The 21,546-nt window shown below is 28.4% G+C and overlaps 1 long non-coding RNA gene across 1 annotated transcript; it reads left to right on the top strand.

Annotated features, from left to right (window-relative positions):
- The first annotated feature begins 2,101 nt into the window (after positions 1 to 2,101).
- Positions 2,102 to 4,515, top strand: LOC130670146 (uncharacterized). The gene is made up of 2 exons (XR_008990318.1): positions 2,102 to 2,452; positions 2,651 to 4,515. It is a non-coding gene; the product is annotated as an uncharacterized LOC130670146 (long non-coding RNA).
- Positions 4,516 to 21,546: the final 17,031 nt, after the last annotated feature.

The raw sequence follows: 21,546 nt of genomic DNA, 5'->3' as shown, positions 1-21,546 counted from the left end.
TCCCTCGCAGATTTGAATCACGGTGGAAACACGGTGGGTTTGTTCCATTTTACCACTGTGATTACGCGGTGTATCCACCGTGATTACACGGTGGCTTGACCACCGTGATTACACGGTGGCTTGACCACCGTGTATACACGGTGTTTCCACTGTGATTACGCGGTGGATACACCGTGGAAACACGGTGGTGAAATAGCACAAAGCCACCGTGGAATCACGGTGGATACACCGCGTAATCACAGTGGGAACACCGTGTATACACAGTGGTCAAGCCACCGCGTAATCACGGTGGATACACCGCGTAATCACAGTGGATACACTGTGTATACCCGGTGGTGAAATGGAACAAACCCACCGTGTAACCACAGTGGATCCACGATGTTTACACTTTCACGGTGTTCCCACCGTGATTCAAATCTGCGAGGGGTGTCATAGAGATATGCAGAATACACGGAAAGAAAATTATGGGAAGTTTTCCTATGCATTATGGGAATGGTTCCCATAATGGTATGGGAACCATTCCCATAATGGTATGGGAATCATTCCCATATATTATGGGAACCATTCCCATAATAGTATGGGAATGATTCCCATACCATTATGGGAATGGTTCCCATAATGATATGGGAATGGTTCCCATAATGGTATGGGAATCATTCCCATACTATTATGGGAATGGTTCCCATATTAGTATGGGAACTATTCCTATAATATTATGGGAACTATTCCCATAATGTTATGGGAACCATCCCTATAATATCATAAAATTTTTTTTTTGCGCAATAATGTAGAAATTTCCCTCGTGATATCGGGAGATTCAAATGAAGCTTCTTCGACGCTATATTAGTATGGAAACACAAAATTTTTTTTGTGTATCCGGCTAATCAGCACATTGAATTTATAACGTATACACTATACTTGAATATGATTGGTTGCAGCATCTACGAGCATGCGCAACGAACCGCGAAGAAATTTAAAATTTGAAATTTTTACACATAAAGCATGAAGATAAAGTGTGAACTGCTTATGATTAAATGTTAAAAATGATAATATTAATAAACTGTAAATAATTATGATCCTGAAGTTAGCAGACAATTAAAGATTTTTGGATTTTTTTTTTTTCAACAAATCAATCACAAAAAAATAAAAAATAATAATATGCACATGTAGAAAATTTAAAAAACTACAGGTGCAATGTTTTAAAATATTTTTTTTTTATAATTTATTGTTTAAAAAAAAAATCCAAAAATTATTAGACGTCGGCTAACTTCAGTATCATGTCAAATTAAAATTAATATAAACTTTTTGAGAATTTATACAAAAAATTTCAATTTTTGAAAATTTGAGATTTTATCAAAATTTAAATTTTTATTTCCAAAATTTGAATTTTTGTTTTTATGTTCAATAATATTTCTGTGTATTGTAGAAGTGATTACCACACTTTTCTTTAAATTAATTTTTTCATGATAATATGGGAACCATTCCCATAATATTATAGGAATGGTTCCCATAATGATATGGGAATGGTTCCCATAATATTATGGGAATAGTTCCCATACTATTATAGGAACCATTCCCATAATATTATGGGAATGGTTCCTATAATTTATGGGAATGGTTCCTATAAATTATAGGAACCATTCCCATAAATTATAGGAATGATTCCCATAATATTATAGAAAGTATTCCTATAAATTATAGGAACCATTCCTATAATTATAGGAACCATTCCTATAGTGTTATGGGTATCATTCCCATAATTATAGGAACTGTTCCTATAATTATGGGAAACATTCCTATAATTATAGGAACTGCTCCCATAATTTATGGTCGTAATTCCTATGATGGTATAGGAAAAAATTTCACAAAATTATGGGAACCGCTGCCATAATTTTCTTTCCGTGTAGAGAAATATTAAGGAGAGTTCTATAGTTATGGAGAAATTCCATAATATAAATATGTTAACACCTAATTCTGTCATATTATAGTAAATTTTGTAGAGACTTAATTTTTATAGAGATATATAATATAGAGATATTTTGGACATGAATTATTTTCGCATATATTTATACTTAATAGAATAAGTTTACATAGAGATAATTTTACATACAATTATTTTGCAACATAAATATATTTAGTATTGATATTTTCGCATAGAAATCTATTCAAGAGAGTTGTATGTTGGTAGAGTAATAATAGTAGAGAAGTGCAAGGCACGCTTGTAACCGGGTACGGTATGAATACCCGCCGCTGATTGTACTTTGTCTGTATTATTTGTGGTTCGACTATATATATTTATAAATCAGTTCATCTTTATCCACAGTGTAGCGCAGAAATAGAGGTTATTTTTCATGACGTTTTACGGACAATTGTAAATAAAAAATTTAAAAAAAAAACTGTGCTTTCTTCATTACAAACCTACATAGATTATGGAATATAATAATTTGGTGGTGTAAGTATAATTATGACTATTCAATTTTTATTAAACTGAATATTCTGTGGGTATATCGTTCGTTTTAAAATTATTTCTCTGGACATGAAGTTTATTTTTATAAACAATTTAGTAGTATTATGGTCATCGGATAAATGATTCTAAAAGAATGAAAATTTATTTTTTCTAATAAATTCAATTCTCCTAATTTTGTTACAGGATATTCTTCATTTGTCGACAATGAATAATTTTACCCGGCTTTACGAGAGAGGTAAAACATTTCAATAACCTCAAATTATGGACATTTAACGTTTCTTTATGATACTGAAGTTAGCAGACGCCTAATAATTTTTGGATTTTTTTAAAAATGATAAATTGTAGAAAAAAAGTATTCGAAAAAATTGCACCTATGGTTTTTTTAATTTTCTACATGTGCGTATTTTGAATACAAGGAAATGAGTTATTAATTCAAAAGGAAAAAATTATAATACTTTTGGAATCTAATGTGATATTATAACTTATAAAGTTAAATTAATTAATAACAAATTTTATGCACTTATCCAAAAAATTAAAGGAACAAGAAAATTTTATAAATTTTTTAGTGATTTTTGGAAGTCTGTATTTTCGTGAAAAATAATCGTATCGAAAAAACAAAAAAAGCAAATTGAAGCTTAAAATCTCTAGTTTGAAGATCTTTCAGCAAAGGAATTTTTCGAGCTACGGTTTTTGCGGAATCATAAGAAAAAGGTCGAGACAAAATTTTTCTAAATTTTTTGGTTTTGTTTTTAAGGTCTACGGGGCCGGAAAAAATTATTTCAAGAAATCGAATTCATGGTTCACTTAGGAAATTTATTCAGCTACAATTTGCTTTTTTTTGTTTTTCTGTACGTCAATTTGCTGCTGAGATATCAGCCTTCAAATGAAAAAGGATCTTTTTGTCTTTGATTACTGATATCTTAGCAAATAATGGCCGCACAGTAATTTAAAGGGCAGTTTAAGAAACTTGAATAAATTCCCTACTAAAAAAAAAAAAAAGCTCCTTTTTCGATTTTGAAAAAAAAAATTTTTTTTCATCCGTGATATCCATTTGAAAAACCCTTAAAAAAAAATTTTTTCCGAAAAACGAGATAAAACAAGAACTTTTTTACTTTTTTTTTCGTTTATTGGAAAAAAATTTTTTTTTTTCTCTTTACCTTACATTTTCTGAATAACTAACACAAAAATGAAAGAAAATCCGAAAAAAATTGATTTTTTCATTTTGATAACGATTAGACAATTTAAGGAATAAAACTTGTTCCTTTAATAGTTTTGCAAAACTTTGAGCAATCGGACCAGACAAACGGTTCAATGGATCAATCTGAAAATTTCCAGGGTTTTTGAGGGTACATTAAGCTGTAAAGTTACCTGGCAACATTATTTTTTTTATCAATATGTGCAGAGTAGCGATGAGTCGACTAAAAAACCAGAAAATGGCCATTTTTTAAGGGTTTTTCAAATAGATATCACGGATGAAAAAAAATTTTTTTTTTCAAAATCGAAAAAGGAGCTTTTTTTTTTTTTAGTAGGGAATTTATTCAAGTTTCTTAAACTGCCCTTTAAATTACTGTGCGGCCATTATTTGCTAAGATATCAGTAATTAAAGACAAAAGGATCCTTTTTCATTTGAAGGCTGATATCTCAGCAGCAAATTGACGTACAGAAAAACAAAAAAAAGCAAATTGTAGCTTAATAAATTTCCTAAGTGAACCATGAATTCGATTTCTTGAAATAATTTTTCCCGGCCCCGTAGACCTTAAAAATAAAACCAAAAAAATTTAGAAAATTTTGTCTCGACCTTTTTCTTATGATTCTGCAAAAACCGTGGCTTGAAAAAATCTTTTACTGAAAGATCTTTAAACTAGAGATTCCAAGCTTCAATTTGCTTTTTTTGTTTTTTCGATACGATTATTTTTCACGAAAATACAGCTTTCCAAAAATCACTAAAAAATTTATAAAATTTTTTTGTTCCTTTAATTTTTTGGATAAGTGTATATACCAAAAAAATATATTTGAAAAAATATTAAATAAATGTTTTATTATTACTACTTCAACGTGTTTTATTTTTATTTCGAGATTGTATTTTCCTTCTCAATTTAACTGTTAAAAAAAAAAAAATTCCAAATGAAAAATTTTTCTTTTTTATTAATTTTAAGTTCTACTTTCTTAAGAAAATATATTTTACTCTATTGACTTCTAATTATTATTTTATATTTAAAGAAATTCTACATTACCGACTCATTCATTTTACGATAGTTGTATTAGAATTTATGTTAACACAACTTGTATAATTTACTTTATAGTATCTGATTTTTTCTTTCTGGTAGTAGTATAAATTATAAAATAAAAATTACGATAGTCTATTGTAAAAATTATTATTGAAAACTTATAGTCCAGCGTTACAATACTCTATAATGAAAATTATAGTTAAATCGTAATTTTACGATAGTTAAATCGTAAAAAATCCGTGAATTTTTTTTTCCGTGTACATACGTTACGTATGTATGTAAATATTCATAACTCTTGAACGGATGAACCGATTTTGATCTTTGAGGTGTCATTCGACGTGGCTTGTTAATATCTTGAAGCCGTAGAAATTTGAACTTAATCGGTAGGGTGCGTTCGGAGATGTTTAAAAATAAAAATTTTTTTAAAATGTTTTATTTGAATAACTTTTAATTTGCTCGATGGATTGATTCCAAAATCTAATCAGCTCTAAAACTTTATAAGCCGCGTCGAATGCCACCTCAACCATCAAAATCGGTTCATTCGTTCAAGAGAAACCGTTGACGAAAGAATTGAAAAAAAACTTTTTTTTTAGTTTTCTTGAAATTTCCCAAAAACTACTGGATAAATCAATCTAAAAATTCGATCAGCTTTAGAACTTGATAAAACGCGTCGATTGCCACCTCAACCGTCTCAATCGGTCAATTCGTTTGAGAGATATATATATCCCGACTAGAATTTCTTCCTGATTAGCCTGAAGTACCATAAGGACCTTATCAGGTTAATATAAGGTTTGTCTTATTAGGGCAAACCTGACAAGTTCCTTGTCAGGACCTCGTCAGGATATCCCTATTCAAAAAAAAAGTTATTTGCCATCGGGTCAACCGGACGAGTTCCTGATCAGGACCTCATCAGGATATCCCTATTCAAAAAAAAAAGTTATTTGCCATCGGGTCAACCTGACGAATTCCTGATCAGGACCTCATCAGGATACCCCTTTTCAAAAAAAAGTTATTTGCTATCGGGTCAACCTGACGAGTTCCTGATCAGGACCTCATCAGGATATCCCTATTCAAAAAAAAGTTATTTGCCATCGGGTCAACCTGACGAGTCCCTGATCAGGATCTCGTCAGGATATCTCAATTAAAAAAAAGTTATTTGTCATCGGGTTAACCTGACGAGTCCCTGATCAGGATCTCGTCAGGATATCTCTATTAAAAAAAAAGTTATTTGCCATCGGGTCAACCTGACGAGTTCCTGATCAGGGCCACGTCAGGATATTCTTATTCAAAAAAAATTTATTTGCGACCGGGTCAACCTGACAAGTTCCTGATCAGGACCTCGTCAGGATATCTCTATTAAAAAAAAAAGTTATTTGCCATCGGGTTAACCTGACGAGTTCCTGATCAGGACCTCGTCAGGATATCCTTATTCAAAAAATAGTTATCCTATCCTTTTAAATATTTAATTTACAGGCTAAAAATTTAAAAAAGTACAAAAGATTATTATATAAAAATCACGTCAATCATTGTAGCACAGATTTTTTACTTCTTCATCAGTTATTCTTTGACATCATAATAAATATTATATTTACACTTTCAAGATCACTTGTGTATGTCAGCCCAGTGTATAGCATCGAGGACTTTGAATCGAAAGGACGCAGGTTCGAGCCCAGCAGTTATCAGGATTTTTTCATCAATAATAAATATGTTTACTCCCTCTAATTAATGCTCTCAATACAATAGATAACGTTCTCGATCGAATTAAAATTCTCTTATTTTTTTTTTTGCAATTAAATATTTTTTTAAAAATAATTACTAATAAGGTAATTCTGATAAGGACGTGATGAGGATATCCTGGTAAGGTCCTGATAAGGCAATCCCGATAAGGACCTCATGGGTCTTAAGCGTTACATCCATATCAGGATCCTCGTCAGGATACCCTGATCGGGACCTTATTTGAAATAAGGTTAACCCGATAAGGACCTCGTCAGGCCCTTATGAAAAATTCTAGTCGGGATCGATAGCCCGAACTGAGAATCGAACCTAGACCATGTCGGTATCGCGCCGAGTGCTCTACCAGTTAAGATATCCGGTACTATATTATATTCCGTTCAATTTGATCTAAAATTGTCTATAAGGCTATCTATATTTTTATCAACTGATAGAGCACTCAGTGCGATACTGACATGGTCTAGGTTCGATTCTCAGTTCGGGCTATCGATATTTTTCTGAGTTTATCTATAAATTGTCTTATTGAGAAGGTTAATTGTAAGTTTAGGTTTCACTATATTTAAAAAATAGGTATTTTCTTCCAAAAAAATCAATCCTTGTCCCTAATGCATTATAATTTGAAATGATTTAAAAAATAACAATATAAACTCTATAATAAACTAATGATAGAAAGAGAACGAAGTCTAATCATTTAGGAATAGACATACTAGGGTTTAAGAAGATAAGTTTGAATGCTCAAAATTTAAATGGCTTAAAAATTAAGTACAAGCTTAACAAATCTGTAGCACAAATTTTTTGTGGCCACGTTCATATTTATAGTAAAATATCACGTTCCAATTTCACAAAAAATTCAAAAGCATTACTTTTGAAAGCGTCTAGGCTGAGTGACTCAGTGACTTCAATTGGTAATTCTCTCCAGAGTCGAATTGCAGAGATTACAAATGAATGTTCGAAGATTGTAGTCGAGAAGATAGGCATTTTAAATGAAATGTTAATATATTTCGCTGCAATTCTGTCAGATCTTCTGATGTCTGATTTTTTTATAAAGAGACTTCTGAGAAACTTGGGTTTACCCGAATCCAGAAGCTTAAACATAAAGGATGCTAAAGCGTAAAGTCTTTTGGATTTTATTGTGAGCCAGTTTAATTTGTGCCTGTAAGGAGTGATATGTTCATCACGTCTAAGATTGAAAATGAATCTGATGGTGTTATTTACGAGACGCTGTAGTTTGTAGTCTAACCTTTTTGATGAATCAAGAAGAACTAATGAGCAGTATTCAATAATTGGGATAATAGTAGACATGACTAAAAGCGTGCGAGTGGATGTAGAAAGAATATTTCTCCTATACTTCAGGCATTTTAACGTAGCGTAGACTTTACGAGTAGTATGGGCAACATGGACATCCCAAGAGAGATTATTTGCTAGATGGATTCCCAGATGTTTGGTTGTGTTAACATATGGTATTACATTTCCATCAATAATAATTTCCGGAAGATCGCAATTTTTTAAAAGCTTGAGTTTTCTGTTACTCCCTAGAATCATGACTTTAGTTTTTGAAAAATTTATTTCAAGGCCAACTTCCTTTGCCCAATCAGCTACAGCTTCGCCATCAGTCATGAGTTTAAATGCAGCATCATTTAGTTGAAAAATTTTGAAATGGAGATAGGCATATTTGTCGTCAGCAAAGAGACCATGTTTGGAAAATTTTAATCTCTTTGATACTCCATTTACAACTATCAGAAAGAGGTTTACAACTATCAGAAACTTACATTTATCAGTATTTAAGAACATAAGAAGTAATTTTACCATATTTTCTTTCATTTTGAAGGCTATCAAATTCCGAACAGATTAGCTTAAATCATCAGTTCAAGGAGAAGAATAGAAACTTATTAAACAAGCTTTAAGGTGTTTTTACAGAATTTATCTAACAGTTTCATTTTTCAGGTTATATGAACTTTAATACTTAAGGGCATTCTCAGACAGTGCCCCCCACTTTTTAAAAATATGCAATAACTTTCAACTGTCATAACCGTATTAAAATTTTATTACTTAATTAAAAAAAAATTAAAACGTTAATTGAAAAAAGGACAACGTAGTCGTGATTTTGTTGAGATATAGAATTTAAAAAAAATTACTTACAATTGATATCAGTTGGGAGTTAAACGAAATTTGTTGAATAAATTTTAGCCAACAAAGTTTAAAAATTCGAATTATAAAATTGACATGACGATTTTACTGAAATTTATTTAACGAATTTTGCATAACTCCTAATTGATATCAAGTGTAAATAATTTTTTTTTTAATCTATACATCTGCGAAATTACGACTACGTTGTCCTTTTTTCAATTAATGCTTTAATTTTTTTTTAATTAATTGATAAAAATTGGATACGCTTATGACAGTTGAAAGTCATTGAAAATTTTTAAAAAGTGGGGGGCACTGTCTAAGAATGGCCTTAAAAATGATTTTTTAAGAAATCAGAAAAGTTGCAAGTAATAACTTCTAAATTAATCGAACCATTAAGCCTATCTTCGAATTTGATCGACGTAATTACCCATAGAATAAGTAGACAAAATTTCATAAGGATATAATAAAAACTATAGGCGCTATTATAACGACAATGTATGTTATATTCATGATGAGTCAACTAGGTACTTTTCGAACTTAATAATTAATAAAATTCATATTTTTAGATAATGATGTAGCAGTAAAATTAAAAAAGTATTTTATAAGCTACAAAATAGAGCTAGGAAAATCCCTGGTTAAAAAAGTGAATTAAAAAGGATTAAAAAAGCACACATACTTAATACTCCTTAATACTCTTTAATACTCTTAATTCTCCGGAGAATTCAGATCGAACATAAAATGAATCCTTTTTAATTCTCCATCATCTAGCGACAAAATTATTATCGTTTTAGGATTAAAAAGAATAAAAAAGGATTGAATATTTTTAATCCTAACTTATCCTTTTTAATTCTAAAATAATATTGCAATTTCTGATCGCGTGGAGGATTCAAAAGTATAAAAGAGGATTCAAAAAATTTTAATTCTAACTAATTCTTTTTAATTCTAAAAAAATATTCAATTTCTGTTCCCGTGGAGGATTCAAAAGAATAAAAGAGGATTATAAAAAGTTTAATTCTAACTAATCCTTTTTAATTCTAAAATAATATTGCAATTTCTGATCGCGCGGAGGATTCAAAAGTATAAAAGAGGATTCGAAAAATTTTAATTCTAACTAATTCTTTTTAATTCTAAAAAAATATTCAATTTCTGTTCCCGTGGAGGATTCAAGAGAATAAAAGAGGATTCATAATAGTTTAATCCTAACTTATTCTTTTTAATTCTGAAATCATATTTAATTTCTGTTCCCGTGGAGAATTCAAGAGAATAAAAGAGGATTGGAAAAAGTTTAATGCTAACTAATCCTTCTTAATTCTAAAATAACTTTGAATTTCTGTCCTCGCGGAGGATTCGAGAGAATAAAAGAGGATTCAAAAAAAGTTTAATCCTAACTAATTCTTTTTAATTCTAAAATAATATTTTATTTCTGTTCCCGTGGAGGATTCAAGAGAATAAAAGAGGATTGGAAAAAGTTTAATTCTAACTAATCCTTTTTAATTCTAAATTAATTTTGAATTTCTGTTCCCGAGGAGGATTCAAGAGAATAAAAAAGAATTCTAACAAGTTTAATCCTAACTAATTCTTTCTAATTCTAAAATAACATTGAATTTCTGTCCTCGCGGAGGATTCAAGAGAATAAAAGAGGATTCAAAAAAGTTTATTCCTAACTAATTCTTTTTAATTCTAAAATAACTTTGAATTTCTGTCCTCGCGGAGGATTCAAGAGAATAAAAGAGGATTCATAATAGCTTAATCCTAACTAATTCTTTTTAATTCTAAAATAACTTTCAATTTCTGTTCTCGCAGGGGATTCAAGAGAATAAAAGGGAATTGGAAAAAGTTTAATTCTAAATTAATATTAATTTTTTGTTCCCGAGGAGGATTCGAGAGAATAAAAGAGGATTCAAAAAAGTTTAATCCTAACTAATTCTTTTTAATTCTAAAATAATATTTAATTTCTGTTCCCGTGGAGGATTCAAGAGAATAAAAGAGGATTGGAAAAAGTTTAATTCTAACTAATCCTTTTTAATTCTAAATTAATATTAAATTTTTGTTCCCGAGGAGGATTCAAGAGAATAAAAGAGTATTCAAAAAAAGTTTAATCCTAACTAATTCTTCTTAATTCTAAAATAACTTTGAATTTCTGTTCTCGCGGAGGATTCAAGAGAATAAAAAAGGATTCAAAATAGTTTAATCCTAACTTATTCTTTTTAATTCTAAAATAATTTTTAATTTCTGTTCCCGTGGAGGATTCAAGAGAATAAAAGAGGATTGGAAAAAGTTTAATGCTAACTAATCCTTCTTAATTCTAAAATAACTTTGAATTTCTGTCCTCGCGGAGGATTCGAGAGAATAAAAGAGGATTCAAAAAAAGTTTAATCCTAACTAATTCTTTTTAATTCTAAAATAATATTTTATTTCTGTTCCCGTGGAGGATTCAAGAGAATAAAAGAGGATTGGAAAAAGTTTAATTCTAACTAATCCTTTTTAATTCTAAATTAATATTAAATTTTTGTTCCCGAGGAGGATTTAAGAGAATAAAAGAGTATTCAAAAAAAGTTTAATCCTAACTAATTCTTCTTAATTCTAAAATAACTTTGAATTTCTGTTCTCGCGGAGGATTCAAGAGAATAAAAAAGGATTCAAAATAGTTTAATCCTAACTTATTCTTTTTAATTCTAAAATAATTTTTAATTTCTGTTCCCGTGGAGGATTCAAGAGAATAAAAGAGGATTAAAAAAAGTTTAATCCTAACTAATTCTTTTTAATTCTAAAATAACTTTCAATTTCTGTTCTCGCGGAGGATTCAAGAGAATAAATGAGAATTCAACAAAGTTTAATCCTAACTAATTCTTTTTTATTCTAAATTAATATTTAATTTCTGTTCCCGTGGAGGATTCGAGAGAATAAAAGAGGATTCAAAAAAGTTTAATCCTAACTAATTCTTTTTAATTCTAAAATAACTTTAAATTTCTGTTCTCGCGGAGGATTCAAGAGAATTAAAGAGAATTGGAAAAAGTTTAATTCTAACTTATCCTTTTTAATTCTAAATTCATATCAAATTTCTGTTTCCGAGGAGGATTCAAGAGAATAAAAGAGGATTAAAAAAAGTTTAATCCTAACTAATTCTTTTTAATTCTAAAATAACTTTCAATTTCTGTTCTCGCGGAGGATTCAAGAGAATAAATGAGAATTCAACAAAGTTTAATCCTAACTAATTCTTTTTTATTCTAAATTAATATTTAATTCCTGTTCCCGTGGAGGATTCGAGAGAATAAAAGAGGATTCAAAAAAGTTTAATCCTAACTAATTCTTTTTAATTCTAAAATAACTTTAAATTTCTGTTCTCGCGGAGGATTCAAGAGAATTAAAGAGAATTGGAAAAAGTTTAATTCTAACTTATCCTTTTTAATTCTAAATTCATATCAAATTTCTGTTTCCGAGGAGGATTCAAGAGAATAAAAGAGGATTAAAAAAAGTTAAATCCTAACTAATTCTTTTTAATTCTAAAATAACTTTGAATTTCTGTTCTCGCGGTGGATTCAAGAGAATAAAAGAGCATTCAAAATAGTTTAATCCTAACTAATTCTTTTTAATTCTAAAATAATATTCAATTTCTGTTCCCGAGGAGGATTCAAGAGAATAAAAGAGGATTAAAAAAAGTTTAATCCTAACTAATTCTTTTTAATTCTAAAATAACTTTCAATTTCTGTTCTCGCGGAGGATTCAAGAGAATAAAAGAGAATTCAACAAAGTTTAATCCTAACTAATTCTTTTTAATTCTAAATTAATATTTAATTTCTGTTCCCGTGGAGGATTCGAGAGAATAAAAGAGGATTCAAAAAAGTTTAATCCTAACTAATTCTTTTTAATTCTAAAATAACTTTCAATTTCTGTTCTCGCGGAGGATTCAAGAGAATAAAAGAGAATTGGAAACAGTTTAATTCTAACTAATCCTTTTTAATTCTAAATTAATATTTAATTTTTGTTCCCGAGGAGGATTCAAGAGAATAAAAGAGTATTCAAAAAAGTTTCATCCTAACTAATTCTTCTTAATTCTAAAATAACTTTGAATTTCTGTTCTCGCGGAGGATTCAAGAGAATAAAAGAGTATTCAAAATAGTTTAATCCTAACTTATTCTTTTTAATTCTAAAATAATTTTTAATTTCTGTTCCCGTGGAGGATTCAAGAGAATAAAAGAGGATTGGAAAAAGTTTAATTATAACTAATCCTTTTTAATTCTAAAATAACTTTGAATTTTTGTTCTCGCAGAGGATTCAAGAGAATAAAAGAGGATTCGGAAAAATTCAATTCTAACTAATTCTTTTTAATTCTAAAATAATGTTGCAATTTCTGTTCTTCCCGTGAATTCGAGAGAATAAAACAGGATCCGAAAAAGTTACACAGAAAAAAAAATCAACTTGAATCAAGTAATATTTACTTGAACCAAAAATATTAGAATGAAAAAAAATTTTTTTCTTGGCTCAAGAAAATATTTCTCTTGAATTTGATGTTCTTGGTTTAAGTATATTTTTTTTTTAATTGATAAGTTTTTAACCTTCACTCGACAAAGAATTGCTTTCAATCGATAAAATCAAATTCTTCACCCAAGCATAATTTACTTTTATTTTAAAAAAATAAAACTTCCCTAGAGAACCTGCAGTTTTTCATTGGAGTAGTAATTTATTATTTTAACAGACTTACCAACTTGAGTCGAGAGAAAGAAAAACTCAGCCCAAGAAAATATTCTCTTGGTTTTTGTAATAGCTTCATGTATATATGTATACATATATTTAATATTTAATATATATATATATATATATCTATATAAACATAAAATTTTGTCATTGCATGTCATAATAATAGAAAAAGGTATGAATTTAGCAGATGTGAGATAATTTATAAATTTTAAATAGATAAATAAATTAATGAAAATAATAAAATGTATTGGATTTTCAATCATCTAAGTACGCATTCTTTAATTTTTATAAAACATATTTATTATTATTTTTTTATAATTTAGATAAATTTATTTATTATTATTACATAAAAAAAGTATAAAAAAGTTTTCTTAATTCATAAATTATCAATAACATTGATAATGTCAATAATATTCAGAGGCAATATATCTTGACGAGTTGTCACTCTATATACGCATCTCTGAATTAATAAATGTAAATGCGAAGAAGCTTTTGGATATTGGGCTTGAAGAACATGGAAACATTTGAATAAGCAATCAAATGCATTTGTTGCTGACGTAAATTGATATTTTATATCATCAATTACCAATAACACTTGATTGTGTTCACGCATGTTTCCCTGTATGATGACATATGGTTGTACAGAATCTTTTTTCTCTCGTGCTCGCTGTTTTTGGTTTTCTATTTCAGTCGTTATATCACCAGGATTCTGAAAATAAGGATATAAATTAGTTTCAATTGTACTGTATAGTTGATTAATGAAACTTATCTACTCAATCGTATCATAATTAGAAAATTCATCACATACTTCTACAAAAATTAGTATAGATTCCAACGACTCCTTGGTGGAATATTTGATTTTTTTTGATGCTCTTCCTTTAGGTGGAATCAAAAATGCCAAAATTGATAGTTCGATTGCAATTTTAACTATAAATAGAAAAAGCTTTAACTGATATAAATGTTTAACAAATATTGAATTAAAATCAGAAACTGTACTTAGCTAACGATAATATTTAATATTAATGTTAAAATTAAGCATATTAACTTACGGTCGTTAAACGCTGGACCGTTTCCTAATTCTGAAATAAGTTCTTTCCATGGCTGAATAACGTTATCATTTGAATATTTCAATATTCTCAAGGTTTTAACTCTGTCAAAAAAAAGTGACCACCCAGTAGCAAAATGTCCACTTTTGCCCGGGTACAGCTGTTCAAAATCCAATGAAATCTGTAAAATAAATTTGTTTGCAATTAGTTGTTTAGATGATATATTTTGTTAGTGAAAGACTAAATAAAAAGAACGAAGTAAAAAATTATTACCAAGGATTTACTTCGTAAATCATTGAGTATGGTCCACTCTTTGATAAAATCATAAACTGAATTATGTTTAGAATTTAATCTGACGTTAAAAGTATTCGACCATTTTTGTTCAACAAGGTCCCATGGATCCCTGTTATTTTTCAACCATTCGATATCCTCCTCATGCGTACCTATACAGAAATTAATTGTATATTTGCGGAAAATTTATAATATATTACATACAGTTAGATACATGTAATAAACTCTCTGAAAATGAAGTAATGAAATTCACTAGCAAATAATGAATATTCACTACTTTTCACTAATTCACTTGTGAAAAAAATGAGAATTGAAGGAGAAATTGATAAGCATTGCTAATTTAAATATACATAGCTCAATACTAAATTACTCACCTAAAAGTTCAGTATATCGCTGCTGTCTTTCATCAGTAGATTCAAAATTATTTGGTAATTTTCGCTTACAGTTGATGCCAGTAGTGTACTTAATATTTTTTATCTTGTCTGGTAATTTACCTCTCATTGGAATCGGCTTGTTTATTGGGGACAATCGCTTGGGAACGGGGGGCATATAATAAACTCCTAAGGGTTCTTCAGGAAAACAATCGTATAATTTTTTTATTATCGAAAGGTAATGATGTTCTTTCATTTGGCTATAATGAGATTAAAACGTAAATGTAATTAATATAAAATTAGTGAGACCGGTAAATTTACAAGAAAAAATTGGGGTAAAAACAATAACTTCCCGAATTTTCGAAAATTTACAATTTTTTTTAGCGGGAAGTTAAAAAAATTAGTGAAAAAAATACATTAAAAAACCATTGATATTGGATTAAGAAAAAAATTCAACTATGCAAAAGAAATTCAAATGCTTCATGGACAAAAAAAAATGTTACTTTAGATTTATAATTACTTGTTTTTCAACCACGGATAAATCCAGCGACCAATAACGTTCATCAGTAATTGCTGGTTGGAAGAAGATAACATTTCTCTTGTCTCATATTCTTTCAAAACGCTGGGTCCTTCCGGTGATGATTCTAATAATTCTTTCACATTTAAATCGGGGAAATAGTCTGGTACGTCCAAAATACACTCACTATTGTTAGGAGTGTCCAATGCATCGACATCACTAATAGTATCAGTATTATTGTTATTTAGGTCACCATTCGATCCGCGTTCGTTCTAAAATTTTATAATTCAGATGAATTAAATTAATTGATATGCGATAAAATATTTCAAACATAACAGTTAATTTGTAAAAATAACTAACTTGGTTTACGAGGAATTCTTCAATTTTCTTTTTCAGCTTCAATCTTGTTGCCATATGTGGACAAAGTTCCTTCATATTCGCAACAGTCAACTCTTGCAACAAATCAATTGTAATTCCATTATCTGAGAAAAGAAAGAAACATTTATATATATATATATATATATATATATCATAGACTGAAGTAAGTTTTGTGTCCAGTGAAAATTTATTTCTTGATAAAAAATTCTAAATAAAAAAATTACTCTTCGTAAAATTTATTAAAAATAAATAGAATAATATAAATGATCATACACAGTGACCATTGCTTACTTGATTTATCACTATAAGTTGTTAAAGTAAATGTGATCATTCGTAATACTTGAATATTATATATTTCTGAGTAATTATACTTTTATTGCAGTGTAAACAAGTCTCAAATAAATAATTATTGACAAAAAATATTTCACATTGACCAATATTGTATACAGGCTGACATTCATATTTGATTTTTTGTGTCTCGATCAACGTATGTGTCTTAAAATTTCTCTCTCTCTCTATTTAAATTATTGTAGAGTTTTGAAAGGATAAGGAAAAAAAATATAATTTCAATAAACGTTACCTAGAAAATTATTTATGACATCTTCGGCGACATCCCATTCTTTGAATAAATCAAATAATTGTTGAGTTTCAGGATGATGATCACCCGCCATTGCTTTTATCTTTAACCTAATATTGTTTGTAAAATAATTTAAAAAATAAAACACAAACACTAAATTACTAATATAAAGTTTGGAAATATGTATAGAAAGTTAAGTATAATTTTTTTATTTTGATTAAAAGTTTATGATATCTAAATATATCACGAACGCGTAGAAAAAACACAAACCGACATTTGATAACCAATAAAAATTTCAAAATATATACAGTAAGTTAAATAATAAAATTTAATAACCACAATAAAATTGTAAAAATGTTTCTAGTTAGTTTAGTTACATATAAATATTTTTTTTTTAATAACAGTTTAGAATCGTCGAATGAATCATGCATATAGAAGAAAGACAATTGCCCCACGATTTAAAGAGTCTTCTGAAGATAGAAACTGTAGGTGGGGTACTAGTACATTTAAAAAACCCGGCATTGTAGTGCGATTGCCTTTTTCTACATGCGTAATACATTCGACGATTCTAAACTGTTATTAAAAAAAAAAATATTTATATGTAACTAAATTAACTGGAAATATTTTAACAATTTTATTGTGGTTATTAAATGTTAACTATTTTTTGTATTTGTAATCCGATTTTATTATTTAACTTACTGTATATATTTTGAAATTTTTATTGGCTATCAAATGTCGGTTTGTGTTTTTTCTACGCGTTCGTGATATATTTAGATATCATAAACTTTTAATCAAAATAAAAAAATTATACTTAACTTTCTATACATATTTCCAAACTTTATATTAGTAATTTAGTGTTTGTGTTTTATTTTTTAAATTATTTTACAAACAATATTAGGTTAAAGATAAAAGCAATGGCGGGTGATCATCATCCTGAAACTCAACAATTATTTGATTTATTCAAAGAATGGGATGTCGCCGAAGATGTCATAAATAATTTTCTAGGTAACGTTTATTGAAATTATATTTTTTTTCCTTATCCTTTCAAAACTCTACAATAATTTAAATAGAGAGAGAGAGAAATTTTAAGACACATACGTTGATCGAGACACAAAAAATCAAATATGAATGTCAGCCTGTATACAATATTGGTCAATGTGAAATATTTTTTGTCAATAATTATTTATTTGAGACTTGTTTACACTGCAATAAAAGTATAATTACTCAGAAATATATAATATTCAAGTATTACGAATGATCACATTTACTTTAACAACTTATAGTGATAAATCAAGTAAGCAATGGTCACTGTGTATGATCATTTATATTATTCTATTTATTTTTAATAAATTTTACGAAGAGTAATTTTTTTATTTAGAATTTTTTATCAAGAAATAAATTTTCACTGGACACAAAACTTACTTCAGTCTATGATATATATATATATATATATATATATAAATGTTTCTTTCTTTTCTCAGATAATGGAATTACAATTGATTTGTTGCAAGAGTTGACTGTTGCGAATATGAAGGAACTTTGTCCACATATGGCAACAAGATTGAAGCTGAAAAAGAAAATTGAAGAATTCCTCGTAAACCAAGTTAGTTATTTTTACAAATTAACTGTTATGTTTGAAATATTTTATCACATATCAATTAATTTAATTCATCTGAATTATAAAATTTTCAGGCTGCCCGCGTATCATCAATTATTAGCAAAGTTCCGATTGATGAAACATCGTCTTATCGAACCTCAAATTTTCAAGAAGACTTAAGTTTGATCTGTCCATCATGTCATCGACTCCAAACATCTTTCGACCAATATGTTTTGCATGTTACAGAATTCCATCCTAATAGATTTTCTTGCCCTGTAAAAAACTGTTTTGGCACGTTCCACACAAAATACAGTCTACACTATCACTATAATCACTCTCATCAAAATATTACATCTGTCGTACAAAGTCAGTTACAAGAAAATTTAATTCCTGCACAGAATTGTAATTTACTTGACTTAAATTTAAATAACCCCGTTTTGAATACTTCGAAAAGTCAGTTTGATATACCCTGATTAAAAAAAGCGATTTAAAACGATTTGCAATGTTAAATGCCCATAAGAAGAGGGATTCAAAAGTATTCGAGGTATTCAAAAGCATTAAAAAGTATTTAAAATTTTTTATTTCGAATCGTTTTAAATCGCTTTTTTTAATCAGGGTAACTGATCACAATCCGAATAGAATTAATTGTGATTTTGTTTCATCTCAAACTCATAACGACCCAATTAAAACATGTAATATTGATAGCTCTAATAATTACTTTGCTATTATTGAACAATTCGTAGCTCAAATGTACGACTTCTTAAATATGCCGAGGTCATTGATTCAGAATTTATTAAAAATTGTTGCATCACTAATCTCAACTTTTGTTTCTGACATTGTAAGTTTGATTAATAGTTCAGATTCTACGTTAGACAAATTAAAAAACCAAGTTACTCTAATACACTCTAAAATAAATGACGCCTTTACTGATCTTGGCAGTGAATATAAACGTATTCAACATTTTGAAAGTTCAAAATTTTACGTAAGACCTGTCAGTGAAGTTGCTGGTAACATTCAGAAGGAAAAAAAAGTTGACGATAAAATAATTTTGACTTTAAAAGAAATCAATATTTGTATAATTCCCCTAAAAAAATCTTTAAAATTATTTTTAGAACTTCCTGGAGTTTTTCAAACTATTTATAATTATCAAAACCAGTTAATCGAAGAAAATAAAAATAATACGAATAAAGTGTTACGAAATATTGTTCAAGGTACTTTATGGGACAGCTTAATTAAGAAACATGCGAAAAATAATATAATATTGCCACTGATAATGTCCTTTGATGATTTAGAAACTGGGAACCCTCTTGGTAGTCATGCTGGAGTAAATAAATTAGGTGCAGTTTATACATCGATAGCTACTATACCACCAAATATGTCGAGTAGATTAGAAAACATAATTTTAACACTTTTATTTTATTCTAAGCACAGATCTACTTTAGGTAATGAAGCAATATTTAAGAAATTAATCTTAGATTTTAAAGATCTTGAAAACACTGGTATACACATTTGTGTTGACGGCAAAGAATTTAATGTCAAGTTCATAATGGTCACAATAGCAGGAGATAATTTAGGTTTCAATAGTATTTTAGGTTTTTACGAAAGTTTTAATGCCACTTTTTTTTGTAGAATATGTCTAACAAAAAAATCTGATTCAGAAGTACAAACACATGAAGATAATTCTGCAATAAGAAAAATTGAAAATTACGATGAACATGTAAAAGAAAGAGCAAATATCAAAGAACCTTGTGTGTGGCATGCTCTACCGAATTTCCATGTTTACAACAATTGGTCCTTCGATGTTATGCATGATCTTATGGAAGGGATAAATAGATATTCAATGGCATTAATCATTGGAAGGTTCATACAATTAAAATATTTTTCTCGGGAACAACTTAATTCCAGAACTAAATATTTTTTGTTTAATGATTTAGAAACTGTTCCACCACCAATTATTGATAATCATTTAAAAAATAAGTATATTATAATGTCTGCTTCCGAAATGTTGAGTCTCGTTAGGAATTTCTGTTTTATAGTAGGTGATTTAGTTAAAAGAAATGATGAAACTTGGCAATATTATCTTCTATTGTTAGAAATCAATGAAATCCTTACGTCACAAGCATTTTCATATCAATTATTAGAATATTTAGAAAATATAATTAGTGAACACCATAAGCTATTTATAAAATTATTCAATGAAAAATTGAAGCCTAAATATCATATTCTTCTGCATTATAGTAAAATAATTAAAAAGCTTGGACCACCAATTTTCGTGAGTTCATTTAAATATGAATCGAAACACCGAGATATTATACATATATGTAACGTAATGACTTGTCGAAAACAATTACCTTTATCAGTAGCTATTAGGTGTCAACAAAAATCTTGTTTTAGATATTGTACCAAAGTGGGATTTAATGATTCTATCAAATACAGCAAGTACATACAGAATAATGATCAAACTGTGAATTCCTATTTTGTTGATTGGTACGAAATAAATGGTATAAAATTTAAAACAGGAATGGCAGTATTATATAAATTTGATAATTGTAATGAACCAATATTTTGTAAAATAAATGAGATATGCATCGACAAAACAAATGACAAAATGGTTATATTTAATTGTACGATACTTGAAATTATTGAATTCGATGCACATTTTCATGCATATAATGTTGTACAAACATCACAAAAACAATCAATTCCCATTGATGACTGTGGTTCCCAATCGCTAATGATAAGGAATATAAAGGATAAGTTGTTAATTACCATAACAAAAATGTAAAAATAATTATAAAAACATTATTTATATTGTAAACTGTTTTCGAATGTATTATAACAAATTTCAAATTCAAATATATTAGTCATATAATTTATTACAATTATTTTTATTGCCTTAAACTTTTTTATTCAAGAAAAAATATTAATTTCTTTAAGAAAACAATTCTTTTTTTTGAGAAAATAAATTTTTTTTTATTCAAAAAAATTAAATATTTGATATAAATAAGCTAATTATTGGAGGAAGTCTAGTTTTGCTCTATTCAAATAAATTTTTGGTTTGTCCCAAAAAGTGACGTCTTCAACCGAATCGTCAGTATCTCAAACCAAGAGAATGATTTTCTTGGGACAAGGAAATGACGTTATCGGCTGAAGAATAAAATACTATTGGCCCACGACTGTCACATTCTTCAACTAAAAGTAAAATACTTGAATGAATAATTTTCGAAATTAGACCCAAGAGTTTATTTACTTACTTCAAAAAAATATTTTTTTTAGCGTAAGAAAACCAAAATATTTAAAACAAGAACTGCATTTTGAAGAATGAATTTTTCTTGATTCAAGTTATTTTTTTTTTCTGTGTATATTCCATCTTATTTTTTTTTAATTTCAAAGTCATGTTGCAATTCCTGTTCTCGCTGAGAATTCGAGAGAATTGTCACCATAACAAAAAAAATTATTTTTCTTTTAAGGGCATTCTCAGACAGTGCCCCCCACTTTTTAAAAATATGCAATGACTT

This window comes from Microplitis mediator, chromosome 6, assembly GCF_029852145.1.
Source record: "Microplitis mediator isolate UGA2020A chromosome 6, iyMicMedi2.1, whole genome shotgun sequence".
Lineage (NCBI taxonomy): Eukaryota > Metazoa > Arthropoda > Insecta > Hymenoptera > Braconidae > Microplitis > Microplitis mediator.
Note: the sequence above shows the minus strand (reverse complement) of the source record. Positions and strands in the feature narration are given on the sequence as shown.